This window comes from Temnothorax curvispinosus, unplaced genomic scaffold (genome assembly GCF_003070985.1).
Source record: "Temnothorax curvispinosus isolate PA1 unplaced genomic scaffold, ASM307098v1 QBEX01012135.1, whole genome shotgun sequence".
Lineage (NCBI taxonomy): Eukaryota > Metazoa > Arthropoda > Insecta > Hymenoptera > Formicidae > Temnothorax > Temnothorax curvispinosus.
In genome coordinates this window covers 506,844-531,350 of record NW_020221915.1, presented here as the reverse complement: position 1 = coordinate 531,350, position 24,507 = coordinate 506,844, and the positions used below count along the sequence as shown (strand labels likewise).

Below are 24,507 nucleotides of genomic sequence, written 5' to 3'. Positions count from 1 at the left end.
CACTCAATGTAGCAACATGTGGAAATCGTATATGTGCCCGCGGTGATGTCTTTTATCGCGGGATAAGCTCGATTTCGTTTTCCTAGCGAAACTACTGGCTCGTTCGCGATCTCGAGCGCAAAAACTGGGAAGAGCTAGCCGAGCGTGTCGAAATAGCGATGCGTTGCCATGGTGCCAGCCTAAGATGCTCTTGTGGATTCCATTCTTTACATGTCATTCGGGCGCAAAGCGAAGGGATCAGGCGAACCGGAAATGAGACGGTTCCCCGACCGAGCGCGAAAAAGACTCCCGATTCAGGTTGCACGGAAGGTGGTACGTAAAGAGCGTATCCGTGATGTCATCGCGATGGGTTTCTTTTCTGGCGAGGCAGAACGATTCCAAAGTGCACAAAGAGCTCGACTCGAAGCAGCCCTTATTACAATCGGCGCAAAAAATCTCTGTAAATATTCAAGATATAGTCACCGCTGAGCGTCAAATTTTTTCAAACAATTAAAATTAGAATCTTCTTCGCGATATTGAAGAATGAAAATTGCTTAGTACGTGTGTAACAAAACACATTATATACAAGGAAAGCACAGTTACATGCGCAAATTACAAGCACAACACGACCTCACTTGTGATCGTAACAACTTCAACGGCGCGTCTCGATAATTCGCGAAAGTTTCTCCGCGGAATAAAAACAGCAGTTTTCTGGCATACTACAAATGGAGCAATAATAGAACGGCAGTTTCATCGGAACGAGTTGGAAGCACCTTTGCGTGAGGGTGCCGCGTAAAACGCGGGCCTAGGGAAGCCTCTCGCTTCGTTGAAACTTTCGTCGAGTTTTGTCTTCGCCAGAAATTGAACTTGGAGTGTACCGTGGAGCATTCTGAAATCATTTTCGACCATCTCCGCTGAGTTCGCGCTGCGTGAAAATAACACGCGCGTCTATTTTGGAATATTCAAGAATCTCGGGATGAAGTTGCAAAGTTATGTCTTCTTCTAAAATGAGACCTTCAGCTGTACGAAATTGCTCAATTGTCTAACATTTTTACTGTCTTCAGTGAAAGGAAACGAAAAAAATGTTATTTTAATCAAAATATAATTCCAATTTGCGTGATTTGCGATTCTACTATAATCTCCTGTACAATAATTTGCTGGCCTTTCAAAATCCGATTTTACGAGAAAATTGCTAAAATAATTTGCACAATTAAATATATGTTACAATGGAATTACTGCGAGCATTATTAATAATTTGATAGCATATCATTAACAGAGATTATCCATCCTTTTAATCTTGCGCAATTAATTTTTGGTTAGCTGTTTATCTCCTCGCCTTAATCGAATCATACATCAATCAAGCGCTATCTCCATTTCGAGCATATCTATTCCGACGATGATCTAAGCGGGAAATGAGAATCTCCAACGACAACTTTATCGTTAAGTACTCACAAGCGCGTTATACGCGACGGACATGCCTTATCACTTCTCCGATTCTCTTACGGTCCAATTTACCCCCGAGTTTCTCCGCTCGATTTTCGTAATAGCGTTTCTTCCCGAACTGATGGCGGAGAAATCGCTCGATACGCCTATCTCGCGCGAAATTATTCGTCGTTATCGCTGTCTCTCGCGCGAGAAAGAGAGACGGGCTCGTCTTAATGCCCCCTTCCCCTTCTATATATCCCCCGGTCTTTTGAACGCTCGGAAACGAAACATTTCTCTTGGCGTTATATCGCGCGCGAGGCACGCAATCGGCGGGATGAGTTTCAGGCTCCGCATTTATCAACACACAACCCGAGGTGTATGTATAGCGGCCTCCTCTCTCGCTAAACCTTCAGTTCGAGAGGGCGCGGCAGACATAAATTCATTTTTCTTCGAACGCTTCCCGAAGTGCGTGGGCGCGCTCTCTCTGTTAAACTATGCATTCGTCGATACGCGCGCGAGACACGGTCGTAACGCGAGGCGGACGAAATCTACCCTGAAATCGTTCCCTCGTGAGCGATGCCTACATCCCTCCCAACCCGAGCCGTTCTACAGTTTCCTCTCCATTTCCCATCCAATTTAAATAGAAAGTTGTCGCGACGCGAACATTCTTCCCGTCGCCTCTCAAGTTTCCACTGCACCGTACGCTGATGCGGCGATGCGCCATCCAGCCTAGAGACGCGAATATCTCTTATCATTGCGCGACTACTGATAAGCGCGAAGATTCAGCGTCGCTCGATAATCGAGTATACTTTTTCATCGGACTGTTATATAATGTCTTACGTGATCGAAAATTGTGAAGATACCTGACGTAAGAAAACTCAATTATGCCATGTCTTTCTTGGCGATGCGATTATACGATTTTTCTCTTCATTAATCTTCTATTCAATAAAATGTAACGCGAAGATCTGTATATATATTAAACGAGCCATTCAACGAGCCTCAGTTATTTTAAATTATGCATTTAAGATTTAATTCAATTTAATTCGTCTCGCTCTGTTTCGCGATATTTTTTCCTAATGTAATATCTAGTGGGATAAATGCATTTGGTAAGTAAATCGAAATTGAACGGATGATATTAATTCTAACGACTGTCCAGCCCTGTCTTCGTTATCGGACACTATAACGCAGATAGTTAGATACGTCGGGCGCTAATAGTTAAGGCAAACTACTTCCCTCAATTATTGGTTTCTACGTGTTGGTTGGACTGTGGAATTGAATCGGTGGTTCTCTATACGAGGATGCGATAATCACTTGTACCACTTGAGTGCCGGAAGGATATAATCGTAAATAATAGTAGATATCTTTGCCTATTATTCGCGCGTTCAACGAGATAAATTTTCCTTTAAAAAATAAGGGGAATATCTTTAATTTATTATTATTTATTAGAGAAGAAATAATCTTGTCTATATTTGGCTTAGACTTGTAACTTGTAACATTTAAATTAACTTTTTAGCTCAATTACGATGAAATTATAATAAATGAAATGAGAGAGAAAAAATGGAATAAACAAGTTTCGTATGCTCATCTCTATCGTATTTCGCCGAGTTTGAAGCTAAAAACAGGCGGAAATGCGATGATAAATTTTTTATTTTTGAATTTAAAATAATAACTTAATGTCAAATCAGCCAGGCTAGCTGTCGAGCATCGCGACGAGCGTTTTATACGTTCCCACCTCGCGATTCCATTATCCGATGAAAAATTACTTCGCCGTCAGATACATTCGGAGATGTTTTATTTTCATTCGTAACAATTGCAATTTCGTATCGAGAGAATATCGAAAATATAGTGAGAGCTGGCATTAAGCCGGAATGTAATGTCGATTTTCTACGTCTCTGCGCAGATACATTTCGACGGCATGGAATTTGTCCACAGCAAAATCCGTGAATTAAAAAGTTTAGAAAAAAATACATACATATGTATGTCTTTATATTTTTGTATCTACATAAAAGTATTTTGACTGTCGCAGGATATTTAGATTTTTCAATATGATGTTTAAATGAATATTTTTACTTTATCCGGCTTTCGCTAAAACACGATGTTACTTTCCGATGCTGTGTGTAGTTAAAAAAAGAAAAAAAATCGAGTACAATAATTTTAATTATTTCTCTCATGAATACTTATCTTTGATATTTGATGTCGACTATTATTAGTGAAAATGTCACAATGTTAATAATTATTCCTCGCTTAACATTATATTAAGTTAATAATTAGGGATCCAAATTAAGGAAGAATTGTTTCTAAACTTTACGTTAGAAATAAGATATTATTTACTTTTTGCAAGAAAAACAATTCTGCAGTAGGCATGTAAAGGACAGCAATATATAGTTTTATTTTTATCAATAATCAATACTCTCTTCTTCAATCATAACCAATTTACGAGACAACTATTTTCATCTCGGTTGTTCAAAATTGCATCTTTTGACGAAAGTTTCACTTCTGTTTCTTTATAGAATATGAACTTTATAATATACATAACGAAACCAGTCGCGTCTGTACGAGTCGTACGTGTCTACATAGAACAAAGAATGTCGTTTCTTGCTATAATACTTGCCAACACGCTTCACACTTTGGGATGGAGGGAGTTTGGGTCCGCACTGGAAACGTGGCAGGATACACGCGAACGTCGAGGTTACGAAAATCTGAGGATATTAAATATTTGAGATTTAATACTTCCAGCAGCGTCGCATACGTAAACGGGTAGACAGCGAGGGGGATAGAAAACTCGTTTTCCGGTCTCGCGAAAATGCGGTCGTCTGTTTCTCGACCGGCGCGCGGCGTATGCAGCATCTGAATCGCATTCGCGTGGCTAGATCTCTCTCTCCTTAGCAATACCGATCGATATATATTTACTATATTTACGAAAATATCCAACCGAGAGGTTACCCACTAAAGATACCGTATTACCGTATAAAAGAATTGTTTCCGATAAAATATTGCGCTGTGCATGTTTACGTTCTGTTCCTCGTGACAGATTCTCTCTCGCATCTGTGTATTTGCTTCGTGTAATATCTTCCCTACGAAATATGCAGTATTCTGTCGTGTCTCACTGAAATATTTTACTCACTGAAATTATTCCGGGATACGCTAAAAAATATACTCATTGCTTTACAGAAGAAAAATGGAATTTGATAAAGTATTGCAAAGTTATACATTTTCATTTCATTACTTTCATTAGAGAGAATCTTTTTTCAACTAACTTCTCTCTTTTTCTCTTCTTTGTAGCACACATTTTATTTTCCGTGCGAGCAATTTGCGATAATTATTTGCTCTTGCATGAAAATAAGTTTCACAAATAAAGGAAAATATCAATAAATTATTCTCCCGTTTATATAAATTAGATAATAGCAAGGAATGGATTTTTATTTGCGATCTGATTATTATAAAAGCTATCCAATTACGGGCTGGTTTAAAGTATTATAGAAACCGCAAAAACTTCCTCTGTCGCGGAACAGCTTTTATTAATACAATTTATTTGATTTGCATTTTTGAAAGTAAAAAGGAATAACGAATAAAACCATATAACGATCATATTTTTATTTACTGATCTATAATTATGATAGTAAAACGTTGTAAAACCTGAGAGAAAGTGTGACGAACGTTTTTTTATTGCGTTCTTGTATTTCGTTCAACGTTACGTAGACATTTTCATAAAACGTTTTATCCGCCCCCGCATAGCTGAGACGAGTACCAACACCCGTTGCATCGCAAATGATAAGAATGCAACTTATAAATACAACATTTTAGAAGATAATACGAGACAGAAGCTGTCTGCTCTATGGGACCATTATCTTAAAGTGCAACGGCATGCATACAACAGTTTCTGTATTATCGTACTTATATCTGGTATATAGTTCAATAAAATCGATATCTCTCAATTCCCAGTTTGGGATTCCGGCGATATCGTCCGGTGTATGTAAACGATCTTGTATCCGTAGACACGTAGAATAAAAGCAAATAAAGATAATCTTTCCCGGTTATTTTTGAAGATTTATATGCGCTCAAGTTAAATTAAGAAAAAAACTGGTTTAAACGAGATATCGAGATTAATGATTATTGATTGAATTAAAAAGACCGTTTCTCATTGAACTCCCAATAGATATTAATTCAAGGAACGAATTTGATGATTTTAAGAAAAGACGTACGATACAAAAAATATCTCAAGCAGTTGACTTTACTCTGAATTCTTAAACGAATATTATAAATTCGAAATCTCTCAAAGTGCTTTAAGAAACATGAATAATGTAACGCAAAATTATTATATAGGGATTAAGGGGGCAGAGAAGTTACCGAAGTCAATAATCTTGTAAGATAAGAGTACCTTTACACGACACGGTGTACTCCATTATGTTTGCTATATAAACGAGCAATATCGCCGCCATTTCCGGCACACCTGCGTACCACTCTGCCGAGAACAGCCGACCGACGCGACGTGACAAGCCTCGCGAACTTATACGCCATAAGATCCGGAGCTGCTTCAGAGAAAAAAAAGAGGATACTACGTTCTAATGCACGGTGGACGACTTGATGAACATTAAAACGCGTTTTTCGAGTTTCTGCATTGGAGACTCCGCCGCGATGGGCGAGGACTGATAATATAAACGATCCTTCCCTGGAAACGCGGAATATGGGCGACACGGTAGGTGGGTCCTCTCCCGGCATCAGCTGCTCGAATTACGATGTCACGATTTCTCGTCGGCGAACGTCATTGCGCTGCATGAGCCGGGTGAATTATTCACCGGCATGTCATCTGACAAAAGCACCCCGGGGTACCGCGCGGAATGCGACTTAAGGCTCGTGTCCGTGGAGCACGCGCCCGGAATAATATTCCCGCTTCATTCGCGTGACCAGCCGCGACGACGGGATCCTTACGGGATCTTGGAGGACGCTTTTGGGGCGCTCGAAGGAGACGCGATGCATTTTCCGACGAATAATTTTCAGCGCCGTTTGCCGATCCTGTAATGGCATTCATAACGAGACGATCTAAATTCCGCTGTCGCATCGCTTCTCCAAAGCCATTCTTTTAATCACGATGTTTACTCGAGTGCGCAGACGTCGCGACACCGATATGTCGATTTATAAATGACTCATCGAGACAGATATAAATGAGAAAGACGATAATTGGAGCGGATAAGTGACATGTGAGAGCGCATTGCTGCTCTGAACTGAAAAATGCGCTATTAACATTTCGCTCGTAAAAATGACAAGAACGTCGAGCACGTTGCGTAATGACGGATATTACCCGCATCCGCGACGTCCCGAATGGCGGCCTACGGGCTACTAGAGACGCTCATAAATCCACTGTGCGTGGCCTAATCGAGCGAAATATACCGAAACCCATGGTATCCCGAGAGCTCGTTAACCTTTGCTGCGCGACAGCGATGCATCTAAAGTTCATGTCCCCAGGTTGGATCGCGCCGCTCCGGCGAGCGCGTCAAACGGGAACAAGCTGGACTTTATTACGTGTCACCGGCATGCTGCCGTAGTAAAGGATATTGCGGGGGCTTGCTAGGGTATTGTGTGTAGAGGATAAACAGTCCAATAACGCGCCCCTTAAGGCGTGCTGGACTACATTATTGTGAACCAACATTTATGAAATAACAGTTTTAATATTCCTCTTGTGACTTTTCATCAAGATCAGAGAACGTTACATTAATTCAAAGTGTAAAACTCGCAAAGGCGCAAAAATGAAGAAATAGAAATATTTTTTTAATTATATATTTTTTAAGAGAGCCAGTATACTCGTCCTAATTTATCTAAAATGTTTATGTATTTTTACAAACAATGATATAATCGTGACTTGTATCTGTATTTAGAATACGTGGGTTTTTATTTAAACTTGAGACGAATCGTTTGTTCCTTTATTGGAAAAAAACTCGACAAAACAATGCCGTCGGAAGATATCTGTCAAGACTTTTAGAATCCCTTTCAAAGAAATCCGAGCATTCTTGATTCCGTGGCGAGACAGCTCAGAGAGGCGAGCAGAGATTAACCGAAAGTTTCACCACGATGTCCCCGTAAACATTCAACATTGTTCTCGCGAAATAGCGAGCGCGAAGTTATGCCGTAGACGCGTCTCCGCGGATGAACTGTGTATGTCGACGACGTCCCAGAAATTTCTCGGGCTCGCATTCAACGAGCGATCTCATCTCGTCACGTCTCCCCGTGGCGGCCGTGGCGACGTTTACATACCCTCCCACAGCTTTCTTCCCGCAAGCTCTCGAAAAGTGAACTTCTCTCTCTCTCTCTCTCTCTCTCTCTCTCTCTCTCTCTCTCTCTCTCTCTCTCTCTCTTTCACTTGCTCTCTTTTTCTCTTTCTCTCTTTCCCTCTCGAGCCTGCCACGATCGCGTCAACGGATTTTTATTGCTCCTTTGCGGTGATGGTCGAATATACCCTGCGCTTTCCTTCTACCGGCGCCTCATATTTCATCGCCTATCAACTCCCTGGTCGGACTCGATTTCTCGGCACGAAATCACGAAATCCCACCGCGCGCTTTCTACCGGCGGGGAATAAAATGCGTCCCGTTCTCGCGGGGACACGAAGGCCACGAAATCCAGTTGTCACGCGCCGCTCGATCCGCATTTGATCCATGACTCGGCTGCGCCGAATCGTTTCGGCTTCTCGTGCCAACGTTTCGGCCGTGTCGAGCATCCCCTGCGACATTTGCCGTGCCAAGGATTTCGAGCTGCAGCGAGAATATTGCGAGCGCATTGGATAAATAACAGTTTCTATTTTCAAGCGATTCCAAATTGAATACCTATATGTCGTCTATAATGGTTTATCTCATATATCGTAAATTGTGGAACGATGAATCTCGATGTTAATTTTAGAAAAGTAAAAATTAATAAAGCGTGATATACATCGGTTTTTTTAAACTGAATAATGTAATAAATCAAGTGATATTGATTTGAAAATAATAATTTGATAAATGAGTGATGTTATAATGTAACAAGCGCTATTTTCAAAATAAACGTATAATCTTATAATATATTTTTAGTTTTAGTTTCGATATTGTACAGTCTCGATATTTTGGTATCGAGATTTTCGTCTAAAAAAACTTTCAGAAATCTGAACTTAAGCGTTATGGTCTTTACGAGACATCCTGTATTGTATGTACATCGATACATTTTATAAGGCTGTTTAAATTAACCGACTCGGCATTTAGCTACAAATATGGACATTTGGGATACTTGTGGCCTAGGCATAGAAATATAGATATTTTCCCCGCAGAAAATATCTAGGTACAGATTTTCAAAGACTCTCGTGTAAAACAATATTCCGGTTACTCCTCGTAATATAATTGAAAAGATAGGGAAATGGATGAGAGACACTCTCGTGTCTTCATTTTCGCCGCGTGCAGCCACGTGCGCAGTCATGCGGAGGACGTTTGCGCACGCACGTGCTTTATACGCGTGCCGCGTGGTTTCGTACGCACGCGTGCATGCTAGAATTACGCAATACCGGCAAGTTATGCGAAGCACGCGACTGACTCTAATCCCGTTTATTGCTCTCCTTTTGCCCCGTCGCATTCCCCACGTATTTCCATTTTCTCACCTTCCCGACGCGACGGGGCGCTCCGGGACGGCCGGGATGCGAGCGCGGACAGAGAGACGACACCCGCGCCAGAAAACGGCAAAATCGAAAAGCGCACGAGAAGACGAAAGCTGAGAGATCACGAAAAGTCTCACAATATCGCGACACACCGTTTATTTCGAGTCGGAAAAACGGTAGAGGCGGAGAATCTTCGGTTTCTCGAAAATGTTCCACCACAAGTCTCACTGTTTCCGTCATAAAAATGCAAGGATGGCATTGCTCTCGTAACGATGACGTATCTAATTTTGCGCTTTATATTCTGACTGACGTAACTTTACTTTCGTAATTTCAGTTTTCGTGCGAGACGCCTCGCGCCCCCCCGACGTTTGTATTTTATATTCTATCCGAGAGAAACACGTAACATAACTCTCGGCCTTCTTCCTGAAATATTTTACGAAGTAAGACTTTATTTTTCAACTTCGGGGAAGTGTTTCTAGATTTTTACACCCGCTATTGCTTCGCGACGAATGATTTTGCCAATTCGATTACGTTAACCAATCTGTTTCTGCGGGCGATTTCGAGCGGGTATACGTTTGAGGTATGTCGATAAGACCGTCAAAGGTGCATCACTAATCGGATGAGGGACGCGCATTTAATTGAGCAAGTTGTCGAAATGCTCGCTTGCATGTGTATGAATATGTATCCTAGAAACGCGGCTAGAGTGTTCGACCGTCATGTCCGTCCGGTGTGACCGCCGTGTATCTTGATTCTAATTTCAATTCCCTTCCGAATCCTATCACTTTTCTCTCGCTTAGTCTCTGAATTCTGAACATAACGGGCGTGTTGTATTTTATATTTTATTATTTAATATATTACAGAACAAACAAATTAATATAAACTAGTTAATTGATCACAGGAATTTTCTAATTTTTTCTTACTTTGTAGTTTTATTATTTATATCACACACACACACACACACACACACACACACAAATCAGAATATTATTTATATCAAATCCTCGCTGAAATGACGTTATTGTTTCAATAATGAGCACATTATTATGACAAAACGAAATGCAATAGCAAGCGGATTTATATAACAAATAATTTCCGTGAATTCATGATTTGTAACCATTATGAACGTAATAATAGTCATGATATTAATTGCTTTCTCTCTCTCTTTCTTTTTCTTTTTTTCTCTCTCATAGATAGTAATTCAGGTATTTTCGTTTCAGTTTTCATCTTGCAATTAATATATTATCATCCATTAATCTTCTTATTTAATGTTTACGTGAGTGATATATCTAAATGATATCAGCGTTTGCTGCTAAATACAAATGAATGCATGGCATGAATATATAAATGTTCATATCAGATGTCGATTTTATCAACCATACGTCTATATGTACCTATAATGAATATTGTGTAATATGCATATTTCTCGTCGTTTTCTCTTCGTGTGCTTGATGATTTAAGTATTATAGACAAATTTATCGAATAATCGGGCTCGTGTTGGTAGAGAAAACTTGGATATAACTCAGTTCGCATTTTACGAGTATTCGCGCGAGCCTAGTATTCGCGATATTAGTTTCCTGAGCGATATTTATCAAGATTTCTCCGTAACGCCATTGACTTTTATAGCCAGTCGAGAAAAAGACGCAAAACTGACCTAAGTAACGGCCGGACGGCGCGGCGGAAGAAAAGAGTCATTCTGGTTAAATACAAACCCTCGAAGACCAATAATTGGAGCCGACTACGCGGCTCGCGCGGATATTATGGCAACGAGATCGAAGTGACGACGATTCAAACCGCGTTGGTGGACCTCGAAGATAGGAGAGCTCACTGAACCAATAAATTATCTTCCTCGCGAAGCCACGACGAGGAGCGCTTTTTTGCAGGCCGCAAAGAGTCCTTTTCACGTCACTGCGCTCCTTATTCCTTTCCGCTTTCGTTACCTCTTAGCTCGCCCGATTCCTTTCGGTGCACCGGCTATAGATTGTTCGCATGAACACATTGCTCTGTAACAGTATGACTGACAACCCTTTCATGCCTCACGAGTCTATTATGCAGGAACTGCGATAAACGCAATACAATCGTGAATAATATATGAATGTAATAGTCTGTATTAACGATTTAAACATTAATATTCTCATGTTTCAATATTCCAAGTGGCAACATTGTTTTTCATGTTGATTGTTGATGTATAATCTTGATATTTTATTTTTCTTAATATATTTTTGTAAAGAAATTATTGTTATTTAAAAAAACTATTAAAGTATATTTCTATATTTATATTGTTACATGCATATTAACATCAGTAATTAATATATTGAAAATATAAGGCATATTTTTACGGAAAAAGAGAGAGAGAAAAGAATGAATATTTTAATAGATTTATTATTATTATTTAATCGTTTAAACTAATTTTAACTAAAATATTAATTTCAAAACTATTGTTAGTATAAAACCTAAGAAAAAAATAAGTTGCCAGCCATCACAGGTTGAATTATATTACTTCAAAATAAAAACTGTATAGCGAAAATAATATTGTGGCATAGAAACGAAACCAGCTATTGTGATCCAGAATACCATGAAGCGAGAGTTAAAGAATAATAGGTACCTACACCTTTTTTCCATTAATATTTTAAAATAAGAGTTAGAAATATTATTTGAAACATTTGAAAAGAGAAGGAAGTTGAGCAAAAATAAAACAAGATTTTTATATTAATGTATTTAAGAGTTATATATACATATATGTATGTATGTGTATGTGTATATATGTATGTATATGTAGTATATATGTAGTATACATCTATATAATTATACAGATACATATATGTATTACGTAGATTATTTTCGAAATTTAGAGTGTCCCGATCATTCAGGCGCCAATTATAAATATTTAGGACACTTATCTTTCACCTTCAAGTGATATCCGTGATATTTTCGTATCGAGATAAAGATGGAGGACGGATATTTCAACGAAACATCATTCGAACGTTTCCTCTGGTATTTCTCTAACGTATGATTTTCTCTTTTCTTTGTTCCAGGTGAGTATCATTGGCGCACCGTCCAATCGCATATGTGATTTGCCGGTATGGATCAGCGGTTCGAGAAAAGAACACGTACACCGCGACGTATAATTTCGCCGGCCGTGTCTCTTGCACGAACTATCCGAGGTCGATTGCCGCAATCGACGTCGCATAGTTTCTAACAGCTGCGCCGTTGTCGTCCAAGTTCCGACGACGGGAAACTTTCCGTCATGGGTTCAGCTAATCGTCACAATCAAGTATGTACCTTGCAATGTGCAACGATACATAGAACGTACTTTTTCCGTTAATATCAAGCATTCGGTGTGGAAAGATATTGACGCATTATTGACATTCCATATATTAAGAGACACGAACGCATCAAATTCATGAAGTAAATTTTGAACTTAAATAGAAATTCAACATCGAAGTATATCTTATACAAATATTACATTGATAGATGCATGATTGCTTGTAATATTAACGGAAATGAAGAAATGAAGAATTTTAATTGCTTATACAGAGGATATTTAGAACTGAAAATTAAGTGTAATAGCGATAAGGTACGGTATAGAGATTTTATAACTTTCGCGAGCTTTCGAGAGCCCCCCGAGTGGATATCGACGGATATCCACTCTATTATTGCGCCAGTTGGAATTTTATGCTTCGACAAAGATCAAAGAATTCGTGCGAGACAATGAAGCGAGACTATGAAATTCCGAATCGACGCCCCATTCTCAATTGACAAACGTATTTGATCCGGCGGACTTGCTCGTCGAACTGACGACGACGACGAACGTGCCTTAGCTACTTGACGTGTTACGATGATGCTCTGACAAAAGCATTCCGCAAGCTATCGATCGACCCCGCGAAGTCAGTTAGTTAAGATTAATTCGACAAAGCCCGTGTGAGACTGCTTAGCTGCTACTTAACTTTGTGTTTGCAGTTCTAGAAGTTCTCTTAATGTGTATTACGCGTGACTCGCTCTTGTTGTGCGTAATTAAATTCAAGATGCTCCTATCTAAAGCTGACGCGGAAATGTTCCGTTAACATGTATGAATTTAAGCGAGGAGTAGAACGATCCTATCCTAATTCGTGCATACTGTTGGAGGAGTTTGCAAGATACAAGTTGGAAACTAATAACGTTAGTAAATTGATTATATATTTTAGGTATGATATATCTAAATTAGAATTTAATTTATTTACATACAAAAAGATTTTTAATTAACTTTTTAAAAGCGATTATGAGTTGCAATTATATAAAGTATAAATATGCGTGTAAAGTTAAAAAGAAAGGTAATTATTTAAATGTAAACGCGTATGAATAATTTTCGAACTAGGCAAAAGTGAATTAAAACATTTTGTTTGATAGAATAAATTTTAATCTTTTCTGTTTGTAATAATCGAATTTTTTAAACAATTCGTGGAATTAACTGGGAACGATGAGGGTTTACTGTCGGGGCGGCTTACGTTTTTACATGAATTATTACGCAGCGATAAAATAGATAAGCGCGACTGCTAGCGAGCAGATATCGGATCCCGAACGACGCGTCCCAGCAATCTATCTTCATCGGTTGGCGATCGTGGTATATAAGCTGTTCCACGATCGCAGTGACTATCAGTCATTGATTTCTGTTTCGTGGGGATATATTATACGTCCTTTATATACTGTAGTTATATAGAACTTGTTCTTTCTTTGTGACACCATAAATTAACACAATGATAGAGTTAATTAGAATAATTATAACACACCGAGATTTAACATTACAATGGGTACTTTCTAATGATAATTATTAATGATGTTTATCTTTATAAAATAGACATTTGTTTCTTGCATCACCATTGCATGTTTTCCTGACAGCAACGAGAAACTTATTCTTAACGTAAGAACTAATATTATCGTACATTTTATTTTAAACCTCGCGTTCTGAATTCTGAAAAATTTATTAGACTTTCGGTTTTCAGAATTTTAAGTTAGAATTAAAAAACACATTGTGATACACTTTATTATACAAAAAGTATAATCCGCTCTAATAAATATTTGATAAAATGCATTAATTCCACGCTGACCGTTCCATTACTAATATTTATTATATTAAATCTTATATCTCAATAATGCAACGTTTGCAATTGCGGAAATCAATGCTACCATTAGCGGACTAAAAAATCGAAAATCTGTGTATCCATTAACGTTTACGTCACACAAAAAGTAAATCCGATCGTACGCACGAGTGAAACGATAGAATTCGTTTTCTGATACAACGCCGGTCGATTGGAAATCCTCGAACCGATTGGTCGGAAAAGCATGCGAATAAAACTCAGAGAGAGTTGGTTACTATCAATAACGCGGAAACGTTATTTGTGTCAGATGTAAAGTACGAACACTCAATAAAATAATTACTCTTTTAGTTTCTTTGAAGAGCGCGGTTTTTAATATTCTAATAACATCTTCCATATATCTTTCTTCAATATTTATTAATATTTTTATTACATTTCTTTCTCGAGAACAGAATTTATTAGTGCAAATTTTTTATTTTTCAAAAGAATTTTGAGTAATCTGGTAAATTTTTAGAGCTCTTATAGGCATAATAATAAGAATTTAATTCAGAAATTAATTTTGAGCTTTATTTAAAAAATAAAAAGAATTTATGTCAGTTATTAGAAATTTTGAAATATTCGAAAATTCGATAAAAAATATATTTTGAAGACCTAAGGGTTAAACAATTTAGAATAAGCTCAATGACAGTAACAGAGTGAATGCTTCGTTCATTAACTAGTCAGAATAAATTCTAGGTCGTCGCATCGCGAATTTAATTAAACAGCTTGAAATATAAATTGGAGTTTAATTTAATCTAATGAGACAGGGCAGTCAAAAGAGGAAAACATTACAGTATATTTTACTCGAAAGATATATTCGAGCTTTTGTTCGAAATAATAGATGAGCGCGCTTAGATATTTCCTCTTACACATTTCTCTTTTGTCTCGTTTCTGCTTTTGATAAATACGTAATCAGAGCTTCTCTCTTAAAAATCGACCACGCGGATTCAGTTATTCCGTATGCGAGATACGAGGCGAGATATTAGCTTTATTGAATGCATTTGCGTCAAACTGTTAGACGACAATCGGCTGTTTTCGAAGAGACACGTCAAGAGTAGACAAGACCGCGCCCTGTAATCCGATATTCTTCGCATTTAATTTCACGGTAGCGCGGAAATACCTTCCGCGTGCTTTGCGGGAATGCTTGTCGAAAGGTTGAAAATGAAGGAGCTTGCTTTGTTTCGCTGTGAATTCACCATTTCGCTCATCTTTTTGGAATGCTATTCGTTGATGCGGTAATGAGCAAGATTTTAATACCAAGCCTTCCTCGAATAACACGCGACGAAATTCTGTTGGAATATTTCGCTAATTACCATAATATATATGAAAAATTAAAATAGTCATGTATAATATTAATGAATAGAATGATTGGGTTAATTGCGACAAATTGGATAATGAAGTGAATACAATGATCTCTAATAATAAATTTACTAGGTACAAATTAATTTCGATAATTTTTTTATAAGCAAAAATATAAATATTTAGTAAAAATATTTTTAAAAAGCTAAAATATCTATTACATTTCTTAGATATTATATTACATAATTCTGCCTGTTATCCGAAATGGCTTAATTGACTCAGCAATGTGGCCGAAGTGCTTCCGCATAAAATAATCCGCGCTGAAACAGTGCGGCGTAGGATTTCGTGAACAAATTAACTGTAAAGTCTTGATTAAAGCTACTATATAAGCCAGCCAGAATGGCAACGATAGTCAGAGAAAGTTGCAAGGTAATTGGCGTTAACTTCGAATTAGCCATAAGATTAGCCGCGGACGTGCCATCGCGGCGTCTCATTCGACTGCTTCCCCTCGGCTAATCCTGAGAAATCGTAACGATTAAACGTAATTAGAAACCGATAAATGGCCTGTGCTCGTGCGAGCAACCGGTGTCGGTACAGCGCAAGAAATTGGTTTAATCTCGCGATACCGTGCGAGTGTCATTTTGCGAAAATTAGCATATCGTGCTTTCGTTAGATAATTATGGCTTTCAATCGGCAACAATTGCACACGCGCGAACGATATTAAACTCTCTGAAATTAATACGCGCATTGAAGTCGGCGAGAATTCGAAAGACTTAAAACGGCACTGAAAATTATACAGCGCGTATCGCGATATACTAAAAATAAAAAAATATATATACTACATATTTAAAAAATTTAGAGTAAAAATTTTTCAGCGAATTTTATTATAGGACTGCAATTTTTATTCTTCAATATTGCAGCACATTCGATAATTGCGACTATTGCGATAATAATGCAGTTTTCGTTAAAATAAAGTTTGGTTGAACGGAAAAATAAGTTCTTGTTATTTATTTATACTAATATAGCCTAATTTGCTTGAAGTCTTTTTAGTTGGAATTACTTTATAATCATAATTTCTACATTAAATTTTCACTAATTAAATTCCAAACTCATCAAACTATCTATATCCGAGAGGTAAAGTGCTCGATTAATAACAACGCGCAACGTATTACGTGGCATATTATAATAACGCATTATCTACGTTGCGTCATATTATATATCGCGTTATATTATAATTCCAATGAAAATTCTATCAATCCTGCGCAGATACCATTAATAATGGAGAAACGGTAAACGGCACGGTACATTTTTGTTACAATATCGTTACTATTGTTACAATATCGTGTAGAGAAACGGTACATACCAGTTGGGCACTCGCGGCAGCACGATGTAATGATATTGCGTCAAAAATAGTCAGAAAATGAGCCGTTCCGTTATCATTCGCGTTCAATATCTGCGAGCAGGGTGACGGTGTTAAACCGTAGACGGATGTAAGATATCCGAAATCCTCGGGGCAAATAAGCGGCGCCAATGGAACTTTGCTACTTCCGGGTCAGCCGTGTTCCTAAAATTGCCCCCGTCAAGCGATAAACTTTGCGAGAACGAGGAAAGTCAAGTCTCGGCAAAGAAATAAAGGGACGTCGATGGTAGAACTCGGAGGAAAACAGAGGAGCGCGGGCAAACTTCTCTCTTCTTTTATTGCAGCTTTTCGATTTTCATATCTTTAAATTGTTACGACGAGGTGCGATGGTATCATCCCAATGAGCATCGGAGATATCTCATATCTATCCGAGAAAGCCGAAAGCAGAGAATATCATAGACGTTAAAACGAATTAACATTTTCAGCAAAAATTCCACATCAATTGCTCTTGTCACTCTTTATTTTGTCTTCATTAAATTCAGATTTTAATCTACGTCAAGCATAAAATTCTTTTGTTTGACGTTTACTCTTTTTTCAAATATTAATTTTGATAGTTGATAAAGCAATAAAGGCAATAAATTTAAAAGTCCGACTGCGCGCTTTTTGTTTATCCTAAAAATAGAGAAAAAATTAAACCATATGCACACACAAAGGTATATTTTTTTGCTGAAATTTCCAGTTTAATTAAATTCGAATTCCTCTCGTGAGTCCTACGTATTCGCGTTTAAGAGGCACGTATAAAAACGACAGGTTTCCCCTCTCCCTCCGTGTGTCTTGTCCCTGCCCGATTGAACGTATAATCAGGATACGTAAAGTGCTTACAATTTGTAAAGGTTGAAAGGTAAGTGGATGGGGATAAGAGGATTTCATGGAGCGCGGACGAAATATTCAGAGCGCGAGAGATTTATCACGAATACACAACGATCTTGTGCCAGTCGTAGACGTATGCCGGCGACTTCGCACCACTGTTATCCCGTCGGTTTAAATCTCCGTGCACCTATCTTGCTCTCCCGTCGTGTTCGAGCCAAATCCACGGATCGTACGTCATTCCGGTGGACGTGCGATGCGAATCTATATCGTCGCGAAGTGCTTTCCGACTTGTCAATGCGGCGAGAGATTTGATATGAAACCCATCACGGGCAAGTCGAAGAATAATAATCGAATAAGTAATGAAAGCTTCACACGTTTTCGTGGGAAAGGTGAAACGTTCGCGGAAACGTTTGTATCGTGAAAATAGACATATTTAGTCTAATTTGATCTGAAAATGAAATTTTGTGTTAAAGCCGAACATGAGAAGATAATCGGAGATTCTCATCGATTTAATTTTATCAGGATATGAGATGATCTTCGTTTTCATGTTAACTAGTTTTTGGAATTATATCGAGAAAATATAGTGGATTTTAATTATTTTATAACCAGTTTATCTTGGATATCGAGAAATATTCTAGTCGTAGAAAAGAGATTAAAATAGCTAACTGATACCTTAATATTACCTTTCCTTCTTAAAATACATCTTACGAGCTCGTTCGTTTTCTTCTCGGATTGATGTTCGATCGTCGCGAAAACGGAATAACAAGTGTTTAATAAGCGTATATGCCCTATTTCTGTTCAACATTCTATTTTACATTCTCTTTTTGCTATCTTATTAACTTGGTATTATTCAAGGATGAAAACAGATAGCAATTATACAGTAATTAAATATCGGTTAACAATCTCTCAATAATACACACTATTTTACAGGACAAATAAAAGAAGATATAATTTAAATTGTTTCGCTAATTACAATATATAATTTTGCAGAATTACTTCATTCTTGTATTGACATTTTTCCTGTTGAGATCATAAAATTTTATGCAACAAAGCTTTTATAATATGAATATCACATGTATAAATATGTCTGATGTTATGTAATTTTTTCATAATTTATATCAGCTTCGGTTAATTTCAATAATTATATGAAACATAATTATATTATATTTTTACACATTATTAACGATCTCAATTGCGGTTATTATTACTATTATTTAATACATTTAATATGATACCGTGTTATACCGTTTTTAGCAGAGTGTTCATTAGCATTATTCGCACACATATCAATATCATTATGGTTTTATTATTATTCTATGGAGCCGTTTCAAAGCATTTTTATTGCCTACAATATCGCGGTTGCATTAATATCTGTTACTGCCATCGTGAACCGCTTCAGCATCCAATAATCCAGATGTTTGCGACACTTGGGCGCATTCGATAGACGCTCGAGTACAATATAGAAACAAAGGCGAAAGGAAACAGAAATGGAACAAGTTTGGTTATTAAATACTTGTTACTCCGCTTTAGGAGAGAAAGCAATTCGTAACGGATAACGGATAAGATGCGGCGTTACCAATTGTAATAAAGAAAACTGTAATATCGCGCGTCGCCTTCCGTTGGAAATTTCTGTTCCTTTTCTCTCTTTCTCTCTCTTTCTCTCTTTGCGCTCTACGTTCTTTGCAAAATCCACCAATCAGAAAGCAGCGCATTCGCAGACTCGTGTCGAAAAATAATTTATATAAATCTATTCCGGATAAACTATCAAAGATGAGCATACAGGTTCCTTTTTAAAGTAACATTAGCAAAGAAATACTTTGCGAACGATGAGTAAAACGAAGAATATAATTTTATCGTCTGTTTGCTCACAAAATTTTCCAGGCTTTCATAACTTATACAATTTAAAAATTGTTGATTTCTTGCATGATATTTTTATCAAGGAATGACTTTTTTCGTAACGATGAAAAAATTTAGAGAGATGAAAGGAAGTAGAAAAAACTAGGGCATCCTGTATAAACCTAATAACCCGCGAAACGTGAGCTAATAATGCCTTTAGGAGTCTAGCCACTTAGGGTAAAGCGTATGTCACTTGAAATATTTCATTTTAGACGGCCCTGCCCAAAAACACACAAGTATATTATTCTTAAGAGTTTTTTTTGTTGTTCAAGGCGCGAGTTATTTTTGTGGAGACATCGTTTACGTGAATCACCGTTCTTTCGCTTCGGCGGAAACGCTCGCCAGGAGAAAACCGCGTAAATTGGTCTTAACCCGCGGGGCACGGATCCTTCTTGATGCCGCACAAGTCTAGCGAGATACTTTTTATTAGTTTCTCGAGGAGGCAATTAAACGACCGTAATTCTAGCGCGCGGAACACTTTCTCCGTTCTTCCGCCATTTCACCCGTCTTTCACCCCGTATCTCAAACTCTCTCGATCCGCCAGCCGCCAACCGAGAGGTGAGACTTCGATCCTTCTTGGCGATAATAGCGAGATTGTTCCCGATAGAAGTTCGCGACGCGACGCGCGCAAAGCCGCTCTGGGAAGGAACGCTCTGGGAGAGAGCTGCCTTCCTTCCTTCCTTCCGTTTGACGTTTCACGATACCATTCTCGCGTGCGGAAAGGTTCACAGTCGTACCGACGTGTTTGATTCTCCCCGTGGGAGTGTTCGGTAAGGGGATATGGGTCACGACGGCATCCCCGTGGGCCGTACAATGGGAACAACAACGGCATTGTCTAGGCAAGCGGTGATAAACGGCGCCGTGATAAAACCGGGCAAGCACCGAGCTGATGGGTTTCGGGGGTTGAAGCGGGTGGCCGGGAGCTTGAGGGATGGCCGGTCCGTTGTTTCGACAAAGCCGCCTCCTGGCTGCATTTTTCCACTTTATCAAGCCGCGCCTGATCTGCGCGCTCGCGCTCGTCCGCGCGCGCGTCCCCGTAAATAACTTTTATTTCCATTTTGATTTATACGTCGGGCGACGGGCCTCGCGTTATCGATATCGCAGCAGAAGCCCCCCGATGACTTTTGTTTCGCCTTGACGAGAGCGGGATATTTTATAACCGGTGAATATTGACAGGCGATCACGGTGCCACTTGACAAAATGTTTAACGATCGCGCTCGACGTGAAGCAGCAATTTTATGACATCTCGTTGATATCTTTTTTATTAATTTTAATCGTTTGCAAAACGTTTATTCGACGTTCTATAGTTTATTTCTTAAGGATTTCTTTTTTATTTTTCTATAAATAAAAGAATTCTTCTTCTTCTTTTATTATATTATGTTTGAAGTAACGGACATGCAATGGCGATATCTCGCAATCAAAACGATTAATGCCTATAACTTACAATTTACATTAATGCACGCGACAAATGTCATTTATATATGCATACATTTTCTTCTTTCTGCTTTTAAATCGTAAAACAACATCGATTATTTTCATTTTAACCATTTACTCTCCATTTAATCGCGCTGCAATTTCAGTCGCGCGTATGTTAACTAGGTATCTCATCGCTCATCATTACGCAGCCCGTCGTGATGTAATAGCGCTTCCACACGCTTAACATATATAAACCGTGCATCCGCGGGAAACGCGCGCCGATTCGAGCGTTTCGGGACGATTCTTCATCACCGGTACCCTCCAAGCAATTCGCTGTGTGTAAAGAGTTAACGCCAATGGACAGGTATTATCCGTAGTAACTTGAACAGCTCCGTCGGGATTGGCTACCGTGGCGCCGAAGAGATGCAACAATGTGGCCGCACCGGTGGTACACGAACGGGCGGAGCGGTTACACGAGGAAATTAGACCGCAAAGTTCAACAGGGTTTATGACGTTGACGCGATCGTTTTGTTTGCACAGGCACGAACGAGAGGACAACGGGGCGTATACTCGTTCGTCAAACGAATCCCCGATTAAGCCGCCGCAACGTTGTGTCCTGCGCCTCGATCGACCCTACTCTAGTTGGGAAGGATATTAATTAACTCGCTTCCGTAGATCGACTGTAGGTCCGCTTTAAAGATGCATCATTCCGCGCGCCTTTGATCTTCACGCTTGGTCGAATTAATTATCGCTGTTTCCGGGAAATCCGGCACTAATATAATATTGCTTCAAAGTGATATATATTGCTAATGTAATGGTTGCGCAGAGGATATCTGAACGCTACGCTCGTCCATGCAACGAGATACCGAATCCGAGGTACCGTTAGAATAATTGGAGCAGGGCCGGCGAATGGACTCGAGGAGGATTTTCATGGATAGTATTTGATTATCTGGAGATCCTATTCTTAAAGATAATGTCGTTGCACATGCAGAATTTCTTCCGAGTAGAATTAAACAAACGTTTCCAAACTTTTGATGATATTATGCACAATATTACATAAAATTGTGCAATAAAATCTATTAATATTACTTAAAAATGTGATTAAAAGTGTAAAGTGTTAAGTTTATCATAAAACTTTTATTTTGAGAATTAAGTTAGGAATGAAACATAGAATTTAATCATCACTACAAAAATGCACCGTTAATTAATTTTCCATTTGCATTTACATAAATTATTGATGTTTGTCCTTTATGAGTCTAATTTATACCCCAGGGAGGAAGGTGTGGTCAATGACATCATGGCGATGCACGCGTTGTGTATAAGGTGGGCGTTCGCGTTTTACAAGGTGGAACTGATGGCGTTAAGTAAGCTGTACGCTCGCGGTCACGCCATATAGGTGTGTCACTATTCGAATGAGGAAGTAAAATACTACGTGAAGGGTCACGGGCTAAGTAAGCTGGCATACTTTTCCCTGGATAGTGGACGCGCGATTAATCTTGTAGACAGAGCAACGACTTCGTTCCACTTAAGCTCGTTGCTATTAGAACGCGCGATTCCTTAATTATATAGCAATGAACAAGTCAATTTTTTACCGAATGATATTACACGTAAGCAATGACACGTAATTATTATTTGTTTAATTAAAATCCTCAGAGGGACTTTTATGTGAATATTTCTTTCATTTACTTCATGATCCTAAATCAATATAATCAATTCGTGTAAAATTTTATTATAATAATCATACATTTCTCACAGATATTATTATCATTATGCCAAACATGACTTTTTTATATAATTTTAACTCGTCATAACTTTAATCTATTATTATATATTATCCCGATAATTAAATTATTAAACACATAAAGAATTTCCTATATAAAATATTGATCTTTCTGCTACAGAGTTCTCGGACGAACATTACATAATTACGAGCTCATTGCTAATGTACCTTATTGCACTAATACCTATATATGTCCCTATCCTCTTAAGGAGAAGCACAATTTACACAATTCGCTATAAAAGTGCGCTCGTTGAACTAACAAAGGTGGATTAATTGGCGTTGCCGCTGGATATAATTTAATTGTCGACGAAGCGTGCCGGCGGTCACAGTCGGCAGGTGCGAATGTGCTTGCACCCGGTTGTGATCTATCTTGATCACACTTGTGACTAACCCTCGTCCCACTCGCAGGAAACGCGCACGGCCCGCAGGTAATTCGACGCGGGGTACGCGTCGCGCCGCATGCCACCCATATAACGGATGCGTGCACGCATCGACATGTAAACGGGTGTGTGATGATGACGCAAAAGCGCGGCTGTTGTCAAAATGCCATCACGAACCGCACGCCGCTTCGAGCACCCCCGCAAGTGGCGATACCTTTCTCGTTTATCAGATTCCAACTGCGATCCTCGCGCATTTCGAATGCGTGGCTTGCGCGGGAAATCGGTTAATTAGTCTTTTAATTAGTACGCTCTGTGTAACGCTCGCGATAGCGTTGTTATGGATTTTATTGTTTATTATTATGACATTCCTCCGTCTAATTATTTCCTGTATTTTGTTATTCCGATAAACAAAGAAGAAAATTATTTTAGAAGAATTTCAGAAGAAGTCCGAAATAATGTGCTCAAGCAAAAGTATATATATGATATAGAGAGAAGAGTAAAATAAAATGTAGAATAGAAGAAAAAAGATACAAAAATAGCATTATAAATATTTAAAACATGAAATATATATATATACCTATAAATAATAATTGATTAGATTTCCGTTGCACAAATTAATACTGACTTTTCCGCCTGTCTCACAGGGCTAATAATAATTCGAATTAATTGAAGTAAACTATCGATACTGTTAATTTATTATTAAACTCCGTCTAATATACCTATAAGTATTGTCTTGGGAATTTCGAGAGAAGCTTAAATAGTGGGAAAAGCAACGCGTAATAATTCGTCACGCTTCAAATCATCGTCGTCTGCACCTGGTCCCCTTTGTCTCGTTATCTGCTCCCATTCTTCACTCTACTTCCGGTATGTCTGCTAATAGTTTAAATTAACCCAGATCCGACCCACTAGTCTAGCGCTCTAACACGGCGCTACCCGGTTCGAAATGACGTCGAAATGAACGACAATAATTTAGTTAAACGTCGCGACGGTGTTTGCGAGAAAGGGAAATATAATAAAGAATCGAATGTTATTGTTGCGACTTTATTGCGACGCGATAATTAGCGGATTGTACCTCTTTGTATGTTTAATCGTGATATTCACTCGGGATTGTTCTCTACCATCAGTCAATTACCTACTCTTTTTTTTTTAATATTGTTACGTTCGAGATTCGCAAAAAGTTGTCCTCTGATGTCATCTTGCATCTTCGTCCGTTCGTAGCAAAAACGGCTTTTACAGCAGAATTACCCATTCGTTTAAACAATAATTTTCCATTGACAGTTTTTACACATGATCTCATGCTTGTATAAGAGTCTATAAAATTTCTCAACCGACTGGGAATATACTCGTGATAATTACGTACCTACGTGCGCGGAAATGATCGAAAA

The 24,507-nt window shown here is 38.5% G+C and overlaps 1 protein-coding gene and 1 long non-coding RNA gene across 7 annotated transcripts in view; both read left to right on the top strand.

Annotated features, from left to right (window-relative positions):
• Window positions 1–24,507, top strand: part of LOC112462250 (fasciclin-3) — a 300,674-nt gene that overhangs the window by 141,416 nt on the left and 134,751 nt on the right. The gene's annotated exons all lie outside the window — the stretch shown is intronic.
• The window catches only part of LOC112462251, a 129,040-nt gene that overhangs the window by 17,200 nt on the left and 87,333 nt on the right, over window positions 1–24,507 (top strand). Inside the window, exon 1 of one of the 2 annotated variants that reach the window (XR_003041645.1) lies at window positions 12,064–12,284. The exons of the other annotated variant lie outside the window; for it this stretch is intronic. This is a non-coding gene — a long non-coding RNA (uncharacterized LOC112462251). Of the gene's footprint in view, window positions 1–12,063; window positions 12,285–24,507 lie in introns of those variants that run through there. 2 annotated transcript variants of the gene reach the window in all.